Genomic DNA, 22,295 nt, shown 5'->3' with positions numbered 1-22,295 from the left:
TTAGCTCAATTAAGTCCCACAGTCACTCGTTTCATTGTTAAAAGCCATGCAACCTAGTAATATCAGAAAAATATCGCTAAATACATGTTGGTACGAATATGTTATCCAACCGTTGTAACCCAAACGGACTGACACCGTTAGAAAGTCAATGAAATGTAGTTTTTGAAACTGTCGCTATTTCTTCAGCGCGCGATAACGGGTAGGATTGGTCCCACAATAAAAAAATGACTTTTTTATCTCAATTCTTAAATGAAGCGCTACCACAGAGCCCAGTGTAATCGCTGAGTTCCGGCAATCACGTCAAATTAACAAGAATGTTATTTCTTGGAGTCCAATTGTCTCATTTATCAGATTTATCAGGTCACAGTCCAAAGTTAGTTCAATTAAGTTCCACAGTCAATCATTTCATAATTAAAAGCGATGCAACCTAATAATATCAGAAAAATATCGCCAAATGCATGTTGGTACGAATATGTGACTCAACCGTTGTAACTCAAACGGATTGATACTTTTAGAATGTCTATGAAATGTAGTTTTTGAAACTGTCGCTATTTCCTCAGCGCGCGATAACGTCTAGGATTGGTCCCACAATAAAAAAAGGACTTTTTTTATCTTAATTCTTAAATGAAGCGCTACCACAGAGCCCAGTGTAATCGCTGAGTTTCGCCAATCATGTCAAGTTAACAAAAATGTTATTTTTTGGAGTCCAATTGTCTCCTTTATCACATTTATCAGGAGACAGTCCAAAGTTAGTTCAATTAAGTCCCACAGTCAATCGTTTCATAGTTAAAAGCGACGCAACCTAGTAATATCAGAAAAATATCGCTAAATACATGTTGGTACGTATTTGTGACCAAACCGTTGAAAGTGAAAGGGACTGACACCGTAAGAAAGTCGATGAAATGTAGTTTTTGAAACTGTCGCTATTTCTTCAGCGCGCGATAACGGATAGGATTGGTCCCACAGTAAAAAATGACTTATTTATCTAAACTCTTAAATAAAGCGCAACCACAGCGGCAAGTGTAATCGCTGAGTTCCGGCAATCACGTCAAATTAACAAGAATGTTATTTCTTGGAGTCCAATTGTCTCATTTATCACATTTATCAGGTCACAGTCCAAAGTTAGTTCAATTAAGTCCCACAGTCAAAGTGTCATTGTTAAAAGCGATGCAACCTAGTAATATCAAAAAAATATCGCTAAATACATGTTGGTACGAATATGTGACACAACCGTTAAAACTCAAACGGACTGACACCGTTAGAAAGTCAATGAAATGTAGTTTTTGAAACTGTCGCTATTTCCTCAGCGCGCGATAATGGCTAGGATTGGTCCCACAATAAAAAAATGACTTTTTTTATCATAATTCTTAAATGAAGCGCTACCACAGAGCCCATTGTAATCGCTGAGTTTCGGCAATCATGTGAAATTAAGAAAAATGTTTTTTCTTGGAGTCCAATTGTCTCTTTTATCACATTTATCAGGTGACAGTCCAAAGTTAGCTCAATTAAGTCCCACAGTCAATCGTTTCATAGTTAAAAGCGATGCAACCTAGTAATATCAGAAAAATATCGCTAAATACATGTTGGTACGAATATGTGACCCAACCGTTGTAACTCAAACGGACTGACACCGTTAGAAAGTCAATTAAATGTAGTTTTTGAAACTGCCGCTATTTCTTCAGCGCGAGATAATGGCTAGGATTGGTCCTGCAATAAAAAAATGACTTTTTTATCTTAATTCTTAATTGAAGCGCTACCACAGAGCCCAGTGTAATCGCTGAGTTCCGGCAATCACGTCAAATTAAGAAGAATTATATTTCTTGGAGTCCAATTGTCTCATTTATCACATTTATCAGGTCACAGTCCAAAGTTAGTACAATTAAGCCCCACAGTCAACGTTTCATTGTTAAAAGCGATGCAACCTAGTAATATCAAAAAAATATCGCTAAATACATGTTGGTACGAATATGTGACACAACCGTTGAAACTCAAACGGACTGACACCGTTAGAAAGTCAATGAAATGTAGTTTTTGAAACTGTCGCTATTTCCTCAGCGCGCGATAATGGCTAGGATTGGTCCCACAATAAAAAAATGACTTTTTTTATCATAATTCTTAAATGAAGCGCTACCACAGAGCCCAGTGTAATCGCTGAGTTTCGGCAATCACGTTAAATTAAGAAGAATGTTTTTTCTTGGAGTCCAATTGTCTCTTTTATCACATTTATCAGGTGACAGTCCAAAGTTAGCTCAATTAAGTCCCACAGTCAATCGTTTCATAGTTAGAAGCGATGCAACCTAGTAATATCAGAAAAATATCGCTAAATACATGTTGGTACGAATATGTGAACCAACCGTTGTAACTCAAACGGACTGACACCGTTAGAAAGTCAATGAAATGTAGTTCTTGAAACTGTCACTATTTTTTTAGCGCGCGATAACGGCTAGGATTGGTCCCACAATAAAAAAATGACTTTTTGTATCTTAATTTTTAAATGAAGCGCTACCACAGAGCCCAGTGTAATCGCTAAGTTTCGGCAATCATGTCAAATTAACAAGAATGTTTTTTGTTGGAGTCCAATTGTCTCCTTTATCACATTTATCAGGTGGCAGTCCAAAGTTAGTTAAATTAAGTCCCATAGTCAATCGTTTCATAATTAAAAGCGATGCAACCTAGTAATATCAGAAAAATATCGCCAAACGCATGTTGGTACGAATATGTGACTAAACCGTTGTAACTCAAACGGATTGATACTTTTAGAATGTCTATGAAATGTAGTTTTTGAAACTGTCGCTATTTCCTCAGCGCGCGATAACGTCTAGGATTGGTCCCACAATAAAAAAATTACTTTCTTTATCTTAATTATTAAATGAAGCGCTACCACAGAGACCAGTGTAATCGCTGAGTTTCGGGAATCATGTCAAATTAAGAAGAATGTTATTTCTTGGAGTCCAATTGTCTCATTTATCACATTTATCAGGTCACAGTGCAAAGTTAGTTCAATTAAGTCCCACAGTCAACGTTTCATTGTTAAAAGCGATGCAACCTAGTAATATCAAAAAAATATCGCTAAATACATGTTGGTACGAATATGTGACACAACCGTTGAAACTCAAACGGACTGACACCGTTAGAAAGTCAATGAAATGTAATTCTTGAAACTGTCACTATTTTCTTAGCGCGCGATAACAGCTAGGATTGGTCCCACAATAAAAAAATGACTTTTTGTATCTCAATTTTTAAATGAAGCGCTACCACAGAGCCCAGTGTAATCGCTAAGTTTCGGCAATCATGTCAAATTAACAAGAATGTTTTTTCTTGGAGTCCAATTGTCTCCTTTATCACATTTATCAGGTGGCAGTCCAAAGTTAGTTAAATTAAGTCCCATAGTCAATCGTTTCATAATTAAAAGCGATGCAACCTAGTAATATCAGAAAAATATCGCCAAACGCATGTTGATACGAATATGTGACTCCACCGTTGTAACTCAAACGGATTGACACTTTTAGAATGTCCATGAAATGTAGTTTTTGAAACTGTCGCTATTTCCTCAACGCGCGATAACGTCTAGGATTGGTCCCACAATAAAAAAATGACTTTTTTTATCTTAATTCTTAAATAAAGCGCTACCACAGAGCCCAGTGTAATCGCTGAGTTTCGGCAATCATGTCAAATTAAGAAGAATGTTATTTCTTGGAGTCCAATTGTCTCATTTATCACATTTATCAGGTCACAGTCCAAAGTTAGTTCAATTAAGTCCCACAGTCAAAGTGTCATTGTTAAAAGCGATGCAACCTAGTAATATCAAAAAAATATCGCTAAATACATGTTGGTACGAATATGTGACACAACCGTTGAAACTCAAACAGACTGTCACCGTTAGAAAGTCAATGAAATGTAGTTTTTGAAACTGTCGCTATTTCCTCAGCACGCGATAATGGCTAGGATTGGTCCCACAATAAAAAAATGACTTTTTTATCATAATTCTTAAATGAAGCGCTACCACAGAGCCCAGTGTAATCGCTGAGTTTCGGCAATCATGTGAAATTAAGAAGAATGTTTTTTTTTGGAGTCCAATTGTCTCTTTTATCACATTTATCAGGTGACAGTCCAAAGTTAGCTCAATTAAGTCCCACAGTCAATCGTTTCATAGTTAAAAGCGATGCAACCTAGTAATATCAGAAAAATATCGCTAAATACATGTTGGTACGAATATGTGACCCAACCGTTGTAACTCAAACGGACTGACACCGTTAGAAAGTCAATGAAATGTAGTTTTTGAAACTGCCGCTATTTCTTCAGCGCGAGATAATGGCTAGGATTGGTCCCGCAATAAAAAAATGACTTTTTTATCTTAATTCTTAATTGAAGCGCTACCACAGAGCCCAGTGTAATCGCTGAGTTCCGGCAATCACGTCAAATTAAGAAGAATTATATTTCTTGGAGTCCAATTGTCTCTTTTATCACATTTATCAGGTGACAGTCCAAAGTTAGCTCAATTAAGTCCCACAGTCAATCGTTTCATAGTTAAAAGCGATGCAACCTAGTAATATCAGAAAAATATCGCTAAATACATGTTGGTAGGAATATGTGACCCAACCGTTGTAACTCAAACGGACTGACACCGTTAGAAAGTCAATGAAATGTAGTTCTTGAAACTCTCACTATTTTTTTAGCGCGCGATAACGGCTAGGATTGGTCCCACAATAAAAAAATGACTTTTTGTATCTTAATTTTTAAATGAAGCGCTACCACAGAGCCCAGTGTAATCGCTAAGTGTCGGCAATCATGTCAAATTAACAAGAATGTTTTTTCTTAAAGTCCAATTGTCTCCTTTATCACATTTATCAGGTGGCAGTCCAAAGTTAGTTAAATTAAGTCCCATAGTCAATCGTTTCATAATTAAAAGCGATGCAACCTAGTAATATCAGAAAAATATCGCCAAACGCATGTTGGTACGAATATGTGACACAACCGTTGAAACTCAAAACGGACTGACACCGTTAGAAAGTCAATGAAATGTAGTTTTTGAAACTGTCGCTATTTCCTCAGCGCGCGATAATGGCTAAGATTGGTCCCACAATAAAAAATGACTTTTTTTATCATAATTCTTAAATGAAGCGCTACCACAGAGCCCAGTGTAATCGCTGAGTTTCGGCAATCACGTCAAATTAAGAAGAATGTTTTTTCTTGGAGTCCAATTGTCTCTTTTATCACATTTATCAGGTCACAGTCCAAAGTTAGCTCAATTAAGTCCCACAGTCAATCGTTTCATAGTTAAAAGCGATGCAACCTAGTAATATCAGAAAAATATCGCTAAATACATGTTGGTACGAATATGTGACCCAACCGTTGTAACTCAAACGGACTGACACCGTTAGAAAGTCAATGAAATGTAATTCTTGAAACTGTCACTATTTTTTTAGCGCGCGATAACGGCTAGGATTGGTCCCACAATAAAAAAATGACTTTTTGTATCTTAATTTTTAAATGAAGCGCTACCACAGAGCCCAGTGTAATCGCTAAGTTTCGGCAATCATGTCAAATTAACAAGAATGTTTTTTCTTGGAGTCCAATTGTCTCCTTTATCACATTTATCAGGTGGCAGTCCAAAGTTAGTTAAATTAAGTCCCATAGTCAATCGTTTCATAATTAAAAGCGATGCAACCTAGTAATATCAGAAAAATATCGCCAAACGCATGTTGGTACGAATATGTGACTCCACCGTTGTAACTCAAACGGATTGACACTTTTAGAATGTCTATGAAATGTAGTTTTTGAAACTGTCGCTTTTTCCTCAACGCGCGATAACGTCTAGGATTGGTCCCACAATAAAAAAATGACTTTTTTTATCTTAATTCTTAAATGAAGCGCTACCACAGAGCCCAGTGTGATCGCTGAGTTTCGGCAATCATGTCAAATGAAGAAGAATGTTATTTCTTGAAGTCCAGTTGTCTCCTTTATCACATTTATCAGGTGACAATCCAAATTAGTTCAATTAAGTCCCACAGTCAATCGTTTCATAGTTAAAAGCGATGCAACCTAGTAATAATAGAAAAATATCGCTAAATACATGTTGGTACGAATATGTGACCCAACCGTTGTAACTCATATGGGCTGACACCGTTAGAAAGTCAATGAAATGTAGTTTTTGAAATTATCGCTATTTCTTCAGCGCGCGATAACGGATAGGATTGGTCCCACAGTAAAAAATGACTTATTTATCTAAACTCTTAAATGAAGCGCTACCACAGCGCCCAGTGTAATCGCTGAGTTCCGGCAATCACGTCAAATTAAGAAGAATGTTACTTCTTGGAGTCCAATTGTCTCATTTATCACATTTACCAGGTCACAGTCCAAAGTTAGTTCAATTAAGTTCCACAGTCAACGTTTCATTGTTAAAAGCGATGCAACCTAGTAATCTCAAAAAAGTATCGCTAAATACATGTTGGTACGAATATGTGACCCAACCGTTGTAACTCAAACGGACTGACACCGTTAGAAAGTCAATGAAATGTAGCTCTTAAAACTGTCGCTATTTCCTTAGCGCGCGATAACGGCTAAGATTGGTCCCACAATAAAAAAATGACTTTTTTTATCATAATTCTTAAATAAAGCTCTACCACAGAGCCCAGAGTAATCGCTGAGTTTCGGCAATAATGTCAAATTAAGAAGAATGTTTTTTCTTGGAGTCCAATTGTCTCTTTTATCACATTTATCAGGTGACAGTCCAAAGTTAGCTCAATTAAGTCCCACAGTCAATCTTTTCATAGTTAAAAGCGATGCAACCTAGTAATATCAGAAAAATATCGCTAAATACATGTTGGTACGAATATGTGACCCAACCGTTGTAACTCAAACGGATTGATACTTTTAGAATGTCTATGAAATGTAGTTTTTGAAACTGTCGCTATTTCCTCAGCGCGCAATAACGTCTAGGATTGGTCCCACAATAAAAAAATGATTTTTTTTATCTTAATTCTTAAATGAAGCGCTACCACAGAGCCCAGTGTAATCGCTGAGTTTCGGCAATCATGTCAAATTAAGAAGAAAGTTATTTCTTGGAGACCAATTGTCTCCTTTATCACATTTATCAGGTGACAGTCCAAATTAGTTCAATTAAGTCCCACAGTCAATTGTTTCATAGTTAAAAGCGATGCCACCTAGTAATAATAGAAAAATATCGCTAAATACATGTTGGTACTAATATGTGACCCAACCGTTGTAACTCAAATGGGCTGACACCGTTACAAAGTCAATGAAATGTAGTTTTGAAATTATCGCCATTTCTTCAGCGCGCGATAACGGATAGGATTGGTCCCACAGTAAAAAATGACTTATTTATGTAAACTCCTAAATGAAGCGCTACCACAGCGCCCAGTGTAATCGCTGAGTTCCGGCAATCACGTCAAATTAAGAAGTATGTTATTTCTTGGAGTCCAATTGTCTCAATTATCACATTTATCAGGTCACAGTCCAAAGTTAGTTCAATTAAGTCCCACAGTCAATCGTTTCACCGTTAAAAGCGATGCAACCTAGTAATATCAGAAAAATATCGCTAAATACATGTTGGTACGAATATGTGACCCAACCGTTGTAACTCAAACGGGCTGACACCGTTAGAAAGTCAATGAAATGTAGTTTTTGAATCTGTCGCTATTTCCTCAGCGCAGGATAATGGCTAGGATTGGTCCCACAATAAAAAAATGACTCTTTTTATCATAATTCTTAAATGAAGCGCTACCACACAGCCCAATGTAATCGCTGAGTTTCGGCAATCATGTCAAATTAAGAAGAATGTTTTTTCTTGGAGTCCAATTGTCTCATTTATCACATTTATCAGGTCACAGTCCAAAGTTAGTTCAATTAAGTCCCACAGTCAACGTTTCATTGTTAAAAGCGATGCAACCTAGTAATATCAAAAAAATAACGCTAAATACATGTTGGTACGAATATGTAACACAACCGTTGAAACTCAAACGCACTGACACCGTTAGAAAGTCAATGAAATGTAGTTTTTGAAACTGTCGCTATTTCCTCAGCGCGCGATAATGGCTAGGATTAGTCCCACAATAAAAAAATGACTTTTTTTATCATACTTCTTAAATGAAGCGCTACCACAGAGCCCAGTGTAATCGCTGAGTTTCGGCAATCATGTCAAAATAAGAAGAATGTTTCTTCTTGGAGTCCAATTGTCTCTTTTATCACAATTATCAGGTGACAGTCCAAAGTTAGCTCAATTAAGTCCCACAGTCAATCGTTTCATAGTTAAAAGCGATGCAACCTAGTAATGTCAGAAAAATATCGCTAAATACATGTTGGTACGAATATGTGCCTCAACCGTTGTAACTCAAACGTACTGACACCGTTAGAAAGTCAATGAAATGTAGTTTTTGAAACTGTCGCTTTTTATTCAATGCGCGCTAACGGCTAGGATAGGTCCCACAATAAAAAAATGACTTTTTTTAGCTTAATTTTTAAATGAAGCGCTACCACAGTGCCCAGTGTAATCGCTGAGTTCTAGCAATCACGTCAAGTTAACAAGAATATTATTTCTTTGATTCCACTTGTCTCATTTATCACATTTATCAGGTCACAGTCAAAAGTTAGCTCAATTAAGTCCCACAGTCACTCGTTTCATTGTTAAAAGCCATGCAACCTAGTAATATCAGAAAAATATCGCTAAATACATGTTGGTACGAATATGTTATCCAACCGTTGTAACCCAAACGGACTGACACCGTTAGAAAGTCAATGAAATGTAGTTTTTGAAACTGTCGCTATTTCTTCAGCGCACGATAACGGGTAGGATTGGTCCCACAATAAAAAAATGACTTTTTTATCTCAATTCTTAAATGAAGCGCTACCACAGAGCCCAGTGTAATCGCTGAGTTCCGGCAATCACGTCAAATTAACAAGAATGTTATTTCTTGGAGTCCAATTGTCTCATTTATCAGATTTATCAGGTCACAGTCCAAAGTTAGTTCAATTAAGTTCCACAGTCAATCGTTTCATAATTAAAAGCGATGCAACCTAATAATATCAGAAAAATATCGCCAAATGCATGTTGGTACGAATATGTGACTCAACCGTTGTAACTCAAACGGATTGATACTTTTAGAATGTCTATGAAATGTAGTTTTTGAAACTGTCGCTATTTCCTCAGCGCGCGTTAACGTCTAGGATTGGTCCCACAATAAAAAAAGGACTTTTTTTATCTTAATTCTTAAATGAAGCGCTACCACAGAGCCCAGTGTAATCGCTGAGTTTCGCCAATCATGTCAAGTTAACAAAAATGTTATTTCTTGGAGTCCAATTGTCTCCTTTATCACATTTATCAGGAGACAGTCCAAAGTTAGTTCAATTAAGTCCCACAGTCAATCGTTTCATAGTTAAAAGCGACGCAACCTAGTAATATCAGAAAAATATCGCTAAATACATGTTGGTACGTATTTGTGACCAAACCGTTGAAAGTGAAAGGGACTGACACCGTAAGAAAGTCGATGAAATGTAGTTTTTGAAACTGTCGCTATTTCTTCAGCGCGCGATAACGGATAGGATTGGTCCCACAGTAAAAAATGACTTATTTATCTAAACTCTTAAATAAAGCGCAACCACAGCGGCAAGTGTAATCGCTGAGTTCCGGCAATCACGTCAAATTAACAAGAATGTTATTTCTTGGAGTCCAATTGTCTCATTTATCAGATTTATCAGGTCACAGTCCAAAGTTAGTTCAATTAAGTTCCACAGTCAATCGTTTCATAATTAAAAGCGATGCAACCTAATAATATCAGAAAAATATCGCCAAATGCATGTTGGTACGAATATGTGACTCAACCGTTGTAACTCAAACGGATTGATACTTTTAGAATGTCTATGAAATGTAGTTTTTGAAACTGTCGCTATTTCCTCAGCGCGCGATAACGTCTAGGATTGGTCCCACAATAAAAAAAGGACTTTTTTTATCTTAATTCTTAAATGAAGCGCTACCACAGAGCCCAGTGTAATCGCTGAGTTTCGCCAATCATGTCAAGTTAACAAGAATGTTATTTCTTGGAGTCCAATTGTCTCCTTTATCACATTTATCAGGAGACAGTCCAAAGTTAGTTCAATTAAGTCCCACAGTCAATCGTTTCATAGTTAAAAGCGACGCAACCTAGTAATATCAGAAAAATATCGCTAAATACATGTTGGTACGTATTTGTGACCAAACCGTTGAAAGTGAAAGGGACTGACACCGTAAGAAAGTCGATGAAATGTAGTTTTTGAAACTGTCGCTATTTCTTCAGCGCGCGATAACGGATAGGATTGGTCCCACAGTAAAAAATGACTTATTTATCTAAACTCTTAAATAAAGCGCAACCACAGCGGCAAGTGTAATCGCTGAGTTCCGGCAATCACGTCAAATTAAGAAGAATGTTATTTCTTGGAGTCCAATTGTCTCCTTTATCACATTTATCAGGTGACAGTCCAAATTAGTTCAATTAAGTCCCACAGTCAATCCTTTCATAGTTAAAAGCGATGCAACCTAGTAATAATAGAAAAATATCGCTAAATACATGTTGGTACGAATATGTGATCCAACCGTTGTAACTCAAATGGGCTGACACCGTTAGAAAGTCATAGAAATGTAGTTTTTGAAACTATCGCTATTTCTTCAGCGCGCGATAACGGATAGGATTGGTCCCACAGTAAAAAATGACTTATTTATCTAAACTCTTAAATGAAGCGCTACCACAGCGCCCAGTGTAATCGCTGAGTTCCCGCAATCACGTCAAATTAAGAAGTATGTTATTTCTTGGAGTCCAATTGTCTCAATTATCACATTTATCAGGTCACAGTCCAAAGTTAGTTCAATTAAGTCCCACAGTCAATCGTTTCACCGTTAATAGCGATGCAACCTAGTAATATCAGTTAAATATCGCTAAATACATGTTGGTACAAATATGTGACCCAACCGTTGTAACTCAAACGCACTGACACCGTTAAAAAGTCAACGAAATGTAGTTTTCTGAAACTTCCGCTATTTCTTCAGCGCGAGATAATGGCTAGGATTGGTCCCGCAATAAAAAAAATGACTTTTTTATCTTAATTCTTAAATGAAGCGCTACCACAGAGCCCAGTGTAATCGCTGAGTTCCGGCAATCACGTCAAATTAAGAAGAATGTTATTTCTTGGAGTCCAATTGTCTCATTTATCACATTTATCAGGTAACAGTCCAAAGTTAGTTCAATTAAGTTCCACAGTCAACCGTTTCATAATTAAAAAGCGATGCAACCTAATAATATCAGAAAAATATCGCCAAATGCATGTTGGTACGAATATGTGACTCAACCGTTGTAACTCAAACGGATTGATACTTTTAGAATGTCTATGAAATGTAGTTTTTGAAACTGTCGCTATTTCCTCAGCGCGCGATAACGTCTAGGATTGGTCCCACAATAAAAAAATGACTTTTTTATCTTAATTCTTAAATGAAGCGCTACCACAGAGCCCAGTGTAATTGCTGAGTTTCGGCAATCATGTCAAAGTAAGAAGAATGTTATTTCTTGGAGTCCAATTGTCTCCTTTATCACATTTATCAGGTGACAGTCCAAATTAGTTCAATTAAGTCCCACAGTCAATCGTTTCACCGTTAAAAGCGATGCAACCTAGTAATATCAGTTAAATATCGCTAAATACATGTTGGTACGAATATGTTACCCAACCGTTGTAACCCAAACGGACTGACACCGTTAGAAAGTCAATGAAATGTAGCTCTTGAAACTGTCGCTATTTCTTTAGCGCGCGATAACGGCTAGGATTGGTCCCACAATGAAAAAATGACTTTTTTATCATAATTCTAAAATGAAGCGCTACCACAGTGCCCAGTGTAATCGCTGAGTTCCGGCAATCACGTCAAATTAAGAAGAATGCTATTTCTTGGAGTCCAATTGTCTCATTTATCACATTTATCAGGTGACAGTCCAAAGTTAGCTCAATTAAGTCCCACAGTCAATCGTTTCATTGTTAAAAGCGATGCAACGTAGTAATATCAAAAAAATATCGCTAAATACATGTTGGTACGAATATGTGACACAACCGTTGAAACTCAAACGGACTGACCCCGTGAGAAAGTCAATAAAATGTAGTTTTTGAAGCTGTCGCTATTTCCTCTGCGCAGAATGATGGCTAGGATTGGTCCCACAATAAAAAAATGACTTTTTTTATCAAAATTCTTAAATGAAGCGCTACCACAGAGCCCAGTGTAATCGCTGAGTTTCGGCAATAACGTAAAATTAAGAACAATGTTTTTTCTTGGAGTCCAATTGTCTCTTTTATCACATTTATCAGGTGACAGTCCAAAGTTAGCTCAATTAAGTCCCACAGATGCAACCTAGTAATATCAGAAAAATATCGCTAAATACATGTTGGTACGAATATGTGACCCAACCGTTGTAACTCAAACGGACTGACACCGTTAGAAAGTCAACGAAATGTAGTTTTTGAAACTGCCGCTATTTCTTCAGCGCGAGATAATGGCTAGGATTGGTCCCGCAATAAAAAAATGACTTTTTTATCTTAATTCTTAAATGAAGCGCTACCACAGAGCCCAGTGTAATCGCTGAGTTCCGGCAATCACGTCAAATTAAGAAGAATGTTATTTCTTGGAGTCCAATTGTCTCATTTATCACATTTATCAGGTCACAGTCCAAAGTTAGTTCAATTAAGTCCCACAGTCAACGTTTCATTGTTAAAAGCGATGCAACCTAGTAATATCAAAAAAATATCGCTAAATACATGTTGGTACGAATATGTTACCCAACCGTTGTAACCCAAACGGACTGACACCGTTAGAAAGTCAATGAAATGTAGTTTTTGAAACTGTCGCTATTTCCTCAGCGCGCGATAACGGGTAGGATTGGTCCCACAATAAAAAAATGACTTTTTTATCTTAATTCTTAAATGAAGCGCTACCACAGAGCACAGTGTAATCGCTGAGTTCCGGCAATCATGTCAAATTAAGAAGAATGTTTTTTCTTGCAGTCCAATTGTCTCATTTATCACATTTATCAGGTGACAGTCCAAAGTTAGCTCAATTAAGTCCCACAGTCAATCGTTTCATAGTTAAAAGCGATGATACCCGGCAATATCAGAAAACTATCGCTAAATACATGTTGGTACGAATATGTGACCCAACCGTTGTAACCCAAACGGACTGACACCGTTAGAAAGTCAATGAAATGTAGCTCTTGAAACTGTCGCTATTTCTTTAGCGCGCGATAACGGCTAGGATTGGTCCCACAATGAAAAAATGACTTTTTTATCATAATTCTAAAATGAAGCGCTACCACAGTGCCCAGTGTAATCGCTGAGTTCCGGCAATCACGTCAAATTAAGAAGAATGCTATTTCTTGGAGTCCAATTGTCTCATTTATCACATTTATCAGGTGACAGTCCAAAGTTAGCTCAATTAAGTCCCACAGTCAATCGTTTCATTGTTAAAAGCGATGCAACGTAGTAATATCAAAAAAATATCGCTAAATACATGTTGGTACGAATATGTGACACAACCGTTGAAACTCAAACGGACTGACCCCGTGAGAAAGTCAATAAAATGTAGTTTTTGAAGCTGTCGCTATTTCCTCTGCGCAGAATGATGGCTAGGATTGGTCCCACAATAAAAAAATGACTTTTTTTATCAAAATTCTTAAATGAAGCGCTACCACAGAGCCCAGTGTAATCGCTGAGTTTCGGCAATAACGTAAAATTAAGAACAATGTTTTTTCTTGGAGTCCAATTGTCTCTTTTATCACATTTATCAGGTGACAGTCCAAAGTTAGCTCAATTAAGTCCCACAGATGCAACCTAGTAATATCAGAAAAATATCGCTAAATACATGTTGGTACGAATATGTGACCCAACCGTTGTAACTCAAACGGACTGACACCGTTAGAAAGTCAACGAAATGTAGTTTTTGAAACTGCCGCTATTTCTTCAGCGCGAGATAATGGCTAGGATTGGTCCCGCAATAAAAAAATGACTTTTTTATCTTAATTCTTAAATGAAGCGCTACCACAGAGCCCAGTGTAATCGCTGAGTTCCGGCAATCACGTCAAATTAAGAAGAATGTTATTTCTTGGAGTCCAATTGTCTCATTTATCACATTTATCAGGTCACAGTCCAAAGTTAGTTCAATTAAGTCCCACAGTCAACGTTTCATTGTTAAAAGCGATGCAACCTAGTAATATCAAAAAAATATCGCTAAATACATGTTGGTACGAATATGTTACCCAACCGTTGTAACCCAAACGGACTGACACCGTTAGAAAGTCAATGAAATGTAGTTTTTGAAACTGTCGCTATTTCCTCAGCGCGCGATAACGGGTAGGATTGGTCCCACAATAAAAAAATGACTTTTTTATCTTAATTCTTAAATGAAGCGCTACCACAGAGCACAGTGTAATCGCTGAGTTCCGGCAATCATGTCAAATTAAGAAGAATGTTTTTTCTTGCAGTCCAATTGTCTCATTTATCACATTTATCAGGTGACAGTCCAAAGTTAGCTCAATTAAGTCCCACAGTCAATCGTTTCATAGTTAAAAGCGATGATACCCGGCAATATCAGAAAACTATCGCTAAATACATGTTGGTACGAATATGTGACCCAACCGTTGTAACTCAAACGGACTGACACCGTTAGAAAGTCAAGAAATGTAGTTCTTGAAACTGTCGCTATTTCTTTAGCGCGCGATAACGGCTAGGATTGGTCCCACAATAAAAAAATGACTTTTTTTATCTTAATTCTTAAATGAAGCGCTACCACAGAGCCCAGTGTAATCGCTGAGTTTCGGCAATTATGTCAAGTTAACAAGAATGTTATTTCTTGGAGTCCAATTGTCTCATTTATCACATTTATCAGGTGACAGTCCAAAGTTAGCTCAATTAAGTCCCACAGATGCAACCTAGTAATATCAGAAAAATATCGCTAAATACATGTTGGTACGAATATGTGACCAAACCGTTGTAACTCAAACGGACTGACACCGTTAGAAAGTCAACGAAATGTAGTTTTTGAAACTGCCGCTATTTCTTCAGCGCGAGATAATGGCTAGGATTGGTCCCGCAATAAAAAAATGACTTTTTATCTTAATTCTTAAATGAAGCGCTACCACAGAGCCCAGTGTAATCGCTGAGTTCCGGCAATCACGTCAAATTAAGAAGAATGTTATTTCTTGGAGTCCAATTGTCTCATTTATCACATTTATCAGGTCACAGTCCAAAGTTAGTTCAATTAAGTCCCACAGTCAACGTTTCATTGTTAAAAGCGATGCAACCTAGTAATATCAAAAAAATATCGCTAAATACATGTTGGTACGAATATGTGACACAACCGTTGAAACTCAAACGGACTGTCCCCGTTAGAAAATCAATGAAATGTAGTTCTTAAAAATGTCGCTATTTCCTCAGCGCAGGATAATGGCTAGGATTGGTCCCACAATAAAAAAATGACTTTTTATCATAATTCTTGAATGAAGCGCTACCACAGAGCCCAGTGTAATCGCTGAGTTTCGGCAATAATGTCAAATTAAGAAGAATGTTTTTTCTTGGAGTCCAATTGTCTCTTTTATCACATTTATCAGGTGACAGTGCAAAGTTAGCTCAATTAAGTCCCACAATCAATCGTTTCATAGTTAAAAGCGATGCAACCTAGTAATATCAGAAAAATATCGCTAAATACATGTTGGTACGAATATGTTACCCAACCGTTGTAACCCAAACGGACTGACACCGTTAGAAAGTCAATGAAATGTAGTTTTTGAAACTGTCGCTATTTCTTCAGCGCGCGATAACGGGTAGGATTGGTCCCACAATAAAAAAATGACTTTTTTATCTTAATTCTTAAATGAAGCGCTACCACAGAGCACAGTGTAATCGCTGAGTTCCGGCAATCATGTCAAATTAAGAATAATGTTTTTTCTTGCAGTCCAATTGTCTCATTTATCACATTTATCAGGTGACAGTCCAAAGTTAGCTCAATTAAGTCCCACAGTCAATCGTTTCATAGTTAAAAGCGATGCAACCCGGTAATATCAGAAAAATATCGCTAAATACATGTTGGTACGAATATGTAACCCAACCGTTGTAACTCAAACGGACTGACACCGTTAGAAAGTCAAGAAATGTAGTTCTTGAAACTGTCGCTATTTCTTTAGCGCGCGATAACGGCTAGGATTGGTCCCACAATAAAAAAATGACTTTTTTTATCTTAATTCTTAAATGAAACGCTACAACAGAGCCCAGTGTAATCGCTGAGTTTCGGCAATCATGTCAAGTTATCAAGAATGTTATTTCTTGGAGTCCAATTGTCTCCTTTATCACATTTATCAGAAGACAGTCCAATGTTAGTTCAATTAAGTCCCACAGTCAATCGTTTCATAGTTAAATACGACGCAACCTAGTAATATCAGAAAAATATCGCCAAATACATGTTGGTACGTATTTGCGACCAAACCGTTGTAAGTGAAAGGGACTGACACCGTTGGAAAGTCAATGAAATGTAGTTTTTGAAACTGTCGCTATTTCTTCAGCGCGCGAAAACGGATAGGATTGGTCCCACAGTACAAAATGACTTATTTATATAAACTCTTAAATCAAGCGCTACCACAGCGGCCAGTGTAATCGCTGAGTTCCGGCAATCACGTCAAATTAAGAAGAATGTTATTTCTTGGAGTCCAATTGTCTCATTTTTCACATTTATCAGGCCACAGTCCAAAGTTAGTTCAATTAAGTCCCACAGTCAATTGTTTCATTGTTAAAAGCGATGCAACCTAGTAATATCAAAAAAATATGGCTAAATACATGTTGGTACGAATATGTGACACAACCGTTGAAACTCAAACGGACTGACACCGTTAGAAAGTCAATGGAATGCAGTTTTTGAAACTGTCGCTATTTCTTCAGCGCGAGATATTGGCTAGGATTGGTCCCACAATAAAAAAATGACTTTTTATCTTAATTCTTAAATGAAGCGCTAACACAGAGCCCAGTGTAATCGCTGAGTTCCGGCAATCACATCAAATTAAGAAGAATGTTATTTCTTGGTGTCCAATTGTCTCATTTATCACATTTATCAGGTCACAGTCCAAAGTTAGTTCAAATAAGTCCCACAGTCAACGTTTCATTGTTAAAAGCGATGCAACCTAGTAATATCAAAAAATATCGCTACATACATGTTGGTAAGAATATGTGACCCAACCGTTGAAACTCAAACGGACTGACACCGTTAGAATGTCAATGAAATGTAGTTTTTGAAACTGTCGCTATTTCTTCAGCGCGCGAAAACGGATAGGATTGGTCCCACAGTACAAAATGACTTATTTATATAAACTCTTAAATCAAGCGCTACCACAGCGGCCAGTGTAATCGCTGAGTTCCGGCAATCACGTCAAATTAAGAAGAATGTTATTTCTTGGAGTCCAATTGTCTCATTTTTCACATTTATCAGGCCACAGTCCAAAGTTAGTTCAATTAAGTCCTACAGTCAATTGTTTCATTGTTAAAAGCGATGCAACCTAGTAATATCAAAAAAATATGGCTAAATACATGTTGGTACGAATATGTGACACAACCGTTGAAACTCAAACGGACTGACACCGTTAGAAAGTCAATGGAATGCAGTTTTTGAAACTGTCGCTATTTCTTCAGCGCGAGATATTGGCTAGGATTGGTCCCACAATAAAAAAATGACTTTTTATCTTAATTCTTAAATGAAGCGCTAACACAGAGCCCAGTGTAATCGCTGAGTTCCGGCAATCACATCAAATTAAGAAGAATGTTATTTCTTGGTGTCCAATTGTCTCATTTATCACATTTATCAGGTCACAGTCCAAAGTTAGTTCAAATAAGTCCCACAGTCAACGTTTCATTGTTAAAAGCGATGCAACCTAGTAATATCAAAAAATATCGCTACATACATGTTGGTAAGAATATGTGACCCAACCGTTGAAACTCAAACGGACTGACACCGTTAGAAAGTCAATGAAATGTACTTTTTGAAACTGTCGCTTTTTCTACAACGCGCGCTAACGGCTAGGATAGGTCCCACAGTAAAAAAGTGACTTTTTTAGCTTAATTTTTAAATGAAGCGCTACCACAGTGCCCAGTGTAATCGCTGAGTTCCGGCAATCACGTCAAATTAACAAAATGTTATTTCTTGGAGTACAATTGTCTTATTTATCACATTTATCAGGTCACAGTCCAAAGTTAGTTCAATTAAGTCCCACAGTCAACGTTTCATTGTTAAAAGCGATGCAACCTAGTAATATCAAAAAATTATCGCTAAATACATGTTGGTACGAATATGTGACACAACCGTTGAAACTCAAACGGACTGACACCGTTAGAAAGTCAATGAAATGTAGTTTTTGAAACTGTCGCTATTTCCTCAGCGCGCGATAATGGCTAGGATTGGTCCCACAATAAAAAAATGACTTTTTATCTTAATTCTTAAATGAAGCGCTACCACAGAGCCCAGTGTAATCGCTGAGTTCCGGCAATCACGTCAAATTAAGAAGAATGTTATTTCTTGGAGTCCAATTGTCTCATTTATCACATTTATCAGGTCACAGTCCAAAGTTAGTTCAATTAAGTCCCACAGTCAACGTTTCATTGTTAAAAGCGATGCAACCTAGTAATATCAAAAAAATATCGCTAAATACATGTTGGTACGAATATGTGACACAACCGTTGTAACTCAAACGGACTGACACCGTTAGAAAGTCAATGAAATGTAGTTTTTGAACCTGTCGCTATTTCCTCAGCGCGCGATAATGGCTAATGTCTAGGATTGCTCCCACAATAAAAAAATGACTTTTTTATCATAATTTCTAAATGAAGCGCTACCACAGAGCCCAGTGTAATCACTGAGTTTCGGCAATCATGTCAAATTAAGAAGAATGTTTTTTCTTGGAGTCCAATTGTCTCCTTTATCACATTTATCAGGTGACAGTCCAAAGTTAGCTCAAATAAGTCCCACAGTCAATCGTTTCATTGTTAAAAGCGATGCAACCTAGTAATATCAGAAAAATATCGCTAAATACATGTTGGTACGAATATGTGACCCAACCGTTGTAACCCAAACGGACTGACACCGTTAGAAAGTCAATGAAATGTAGTTTTTGAAACTGTCGCTATTTCTTCAGCGCGCGATAACGGGTAGGATTGGTCCCACAATAAAAAAATGACTTTTTTATCTTAATTCTTAAATGAAGCGCTACCACAGAGCACAGTGTAATCGCTGAGTTCCGGCAATCATGTCAAATTAAGAATAATGTTTTTTCTTGCAGTCCAATTGTCTCATTTATCACATTTATCAGGTGACAGTCCAAAGTTAGCTCAATTAAGTCCCACAGTCAATCGTTTCATAGTTAAAAGCGATGCAACCCGGTAATATCAGAAAAATATCGCTAAATACATGTTGGTACGAATATGTAACCCAACCGTTGTAACTCAAACGGACTGACACCGTTAGAAAGTCAAGAAATGTAGTTCTTGAAACTGTCGCTATTTCTTTAGCGCGCGATAACGGCTAGGATTGGTCCCACAATAAAAAAATGACTTTTTTTATCTTAATTCTTAAATGAAACGCTACAACAGAGCCCAGTGTAATCGCTGAGTTTCGGCAATCATGTCAAGTTAACAAGAATGTTATTTCTTGGAGTCCAATTGTCTCCTTTATCACATTTATCAGAAGACAGTCCAATGTTAGTTCAATTAAGTCCCACAGTCAATCGTTTCATAGTTAAATACGACGCAACCTAGTAATATCAGAAAAATATCGCCAAATACATGTTGGTACGTATTTGCGACCAAACCGTTGTAAGTGAAAGGGACTGACACCGTTAGAAAGTCAATGAAATGTAGTTTTTGAAACTGTCGCTATTTCTTCAGCGCGCGAAAACGGATAGGATTGGTCCCACAGTACAAAATGACTTATTTATATAAACTCTTAAATGAAGCGCTACCACAGCGGCCAGTGTAATCGCTGAGTTCCGGCAATCACGTCAAATTAAGAAGAATGTTATTTCTTGGAGTCCAATTGTCTCATTTTTCACATTTATCAGGCCACAGTCCAAAGTTAGTTCAATTAAGTCCCACAGTCAATTGTTTCATTGTTAAAAGCGATGCAACCTAGTAATATCAAAAAATTATGGCTAAATACATGTTGGTACGAATATGTGACACAACCGTTGAAACTCAAACGGACTGACACCGTTAGAAAGTCAATGGAATGCAGTTTTTGAAACTGTCGCTATTTCTTCAGCGCGAGATATTGGCTAGGATTGGTCCCACAATAAAAAAATGACTTTTTATCTTAATTCTTAATGGAAGCGCTAACACAGAGCCCAGTGTAATCGCTGAGTTCCGGCAATCACATCAAATTAAGAAGAATGTTATTTCTTGGTGTCCAATTGTCTCATTTATCACATTTATCAGGTCACAGTCCAAAGTTAGTTCAAATAAGTCCCACAGTCAACGTTTCATTGTTAAAAGCGATGCAACCTAGTAATATCAAAAAATATCGCTACATACATGTTGGTAAGAATATGTGACCCAACCGTTGAAACTCAAACGGACTGACACCGTTAGAAAGTCAATGAAATGTACTTTTTGAAACTGTCGCTTTTTCTACAACGCGCGCTAACGGCTAGGATAGGTCCCACAGTAAAAAAGTGACTTTTTTAGCTTAATTTTTAAATGAAGCGCTACCACAGTGCCCAGTGTAATCGCTGAGTTCCGGCAATCACGTCAAATTAACAAAATGTTATTTCTTGGAGTACAATTGTCTTATTTATCACATTTATCAGGTCACAGTCCAAAGTTAGTTCAATTAAGTCCCACAGTCAACGTTTCATTGTTAAAAGCGATGCAACCTAGTAATATCAAAAAATTATCGCTAAATACATGTTGGTACGAATATGTGACACAACCGTTGAAACTCAAACGGACTGACACCGTTAGAAAGTCAATGAAATGTAGTTTTTGAAACTGTCGCTATTTCCTCAGCGCGCGATAATGGCTAGGATTGGTCCCACATTAAAAAAATGACTTTTTATCTTAATTCTTAAATGAAGTGCTACCACAGAGCCCAGTGTAATCGCTGAGTTCCGGCAATCACGTCAAATTAAGAAGAATGTTATTTCTTGGAGTCCAATTGTCTCATTTATCACATTTATCAGGTCACAGTCCAAAGTTAGTTCAATTAAGTCCCACAGTCAACGTTTCATTGTTAAAAGCGATGCAACCTAGTAATATCAAAAAAATATCGCTAAATACATGTTGGTACGAATATGTGACACAACCGTTGTAACTCAAACGGACTGACACCGTTAGAAAGTCAATGAAATGTAGTTTTTGAAACTGTCGCTATTTCCTCAGCGCGCAATAATGGCTAATGTCTAGGATTGCTCCCACAATAAAAAAATGACTTTTTTATCATAATTTCTAAATGAAGCGCTACCACAGAGCCCAGTGTAATCACTGAGTTTCGGCAATCATGTCAAATTAAGAAGAATGTTTTTTCTTGGAGTCCAATTGTCTCCTTTATCACATTTATCAGGTGACAGTCCAAAGTTAGCTCAAATAAGTCCCACAGTCAATCGTTTCATTGTTAAAAGCGATGCAACCTAGTAATATCAGAAAAATATCGCTAAATACATGTTGGTACGAATATGTGACCCAACCGTTGTAACCCAAACGGACTGACACCGTTAGAAAGTCAATGAAATGTAGTTTTTGAAACTGTCGCTATTTCTTCAGCGCGCGATAACGGGTAGGATTGGTCCCACAATAAAAAAATGACTTTTTTATCTTAATTCTTAAATGAAGCGCTACCACAGAGCACAGTGTAATCGCTGAATTCCGGCAATCATGTCAAATTAAGAATAATGTTTTTTCTTGCAGTCCAATTGTCTCATTTATCACATTTATCAGGTGACAGTCCAAAGTTAGCTCAATTAAGTCCCACAGTCAATCGTTTCATAGTTAAAAGCGATGCAACCCGGTAATATCAGAAAAATATCGCTAAATACATGTTGGTACGAATATGTGACACAACCGTTGAAACTCAAACGGACTAACACCGTTAGAAAGTCAATGAAATGTAGTTTTTGAAACTGTCGCTATTTCCTCAGCGCGCGATAATGGCTAGGATTGGTCCCACAATAAAAAAATGACTTTTTTTATCATAATTCTTAATTGAAGCGCTACCACAGAGGCCAGTGTAATCGCTGAGTTTCGGCAATCATGTCAAA

The sequence above is a fragment of the Hydractinia symbiolongicarpus genome, chromosome 14 (assembly GCF_029227915.1).
Source record: "Hydractinia symbiolongicarpus strain clone_291-10 chromosome 14, HSymV2.1, whole genome shotgun sequence".
NCBI lineage: Eukaryota > Metazoa > Cnidaria > Hydrozoa > Anthoathecata > Hydractiniidae > Hydractinia > Hydractinia symbiolongicarpus.
The sequence above is the reverse complement of the archived record's forward strand: the minus strand, read 5'-3'. Positions refer to the sequence as shown.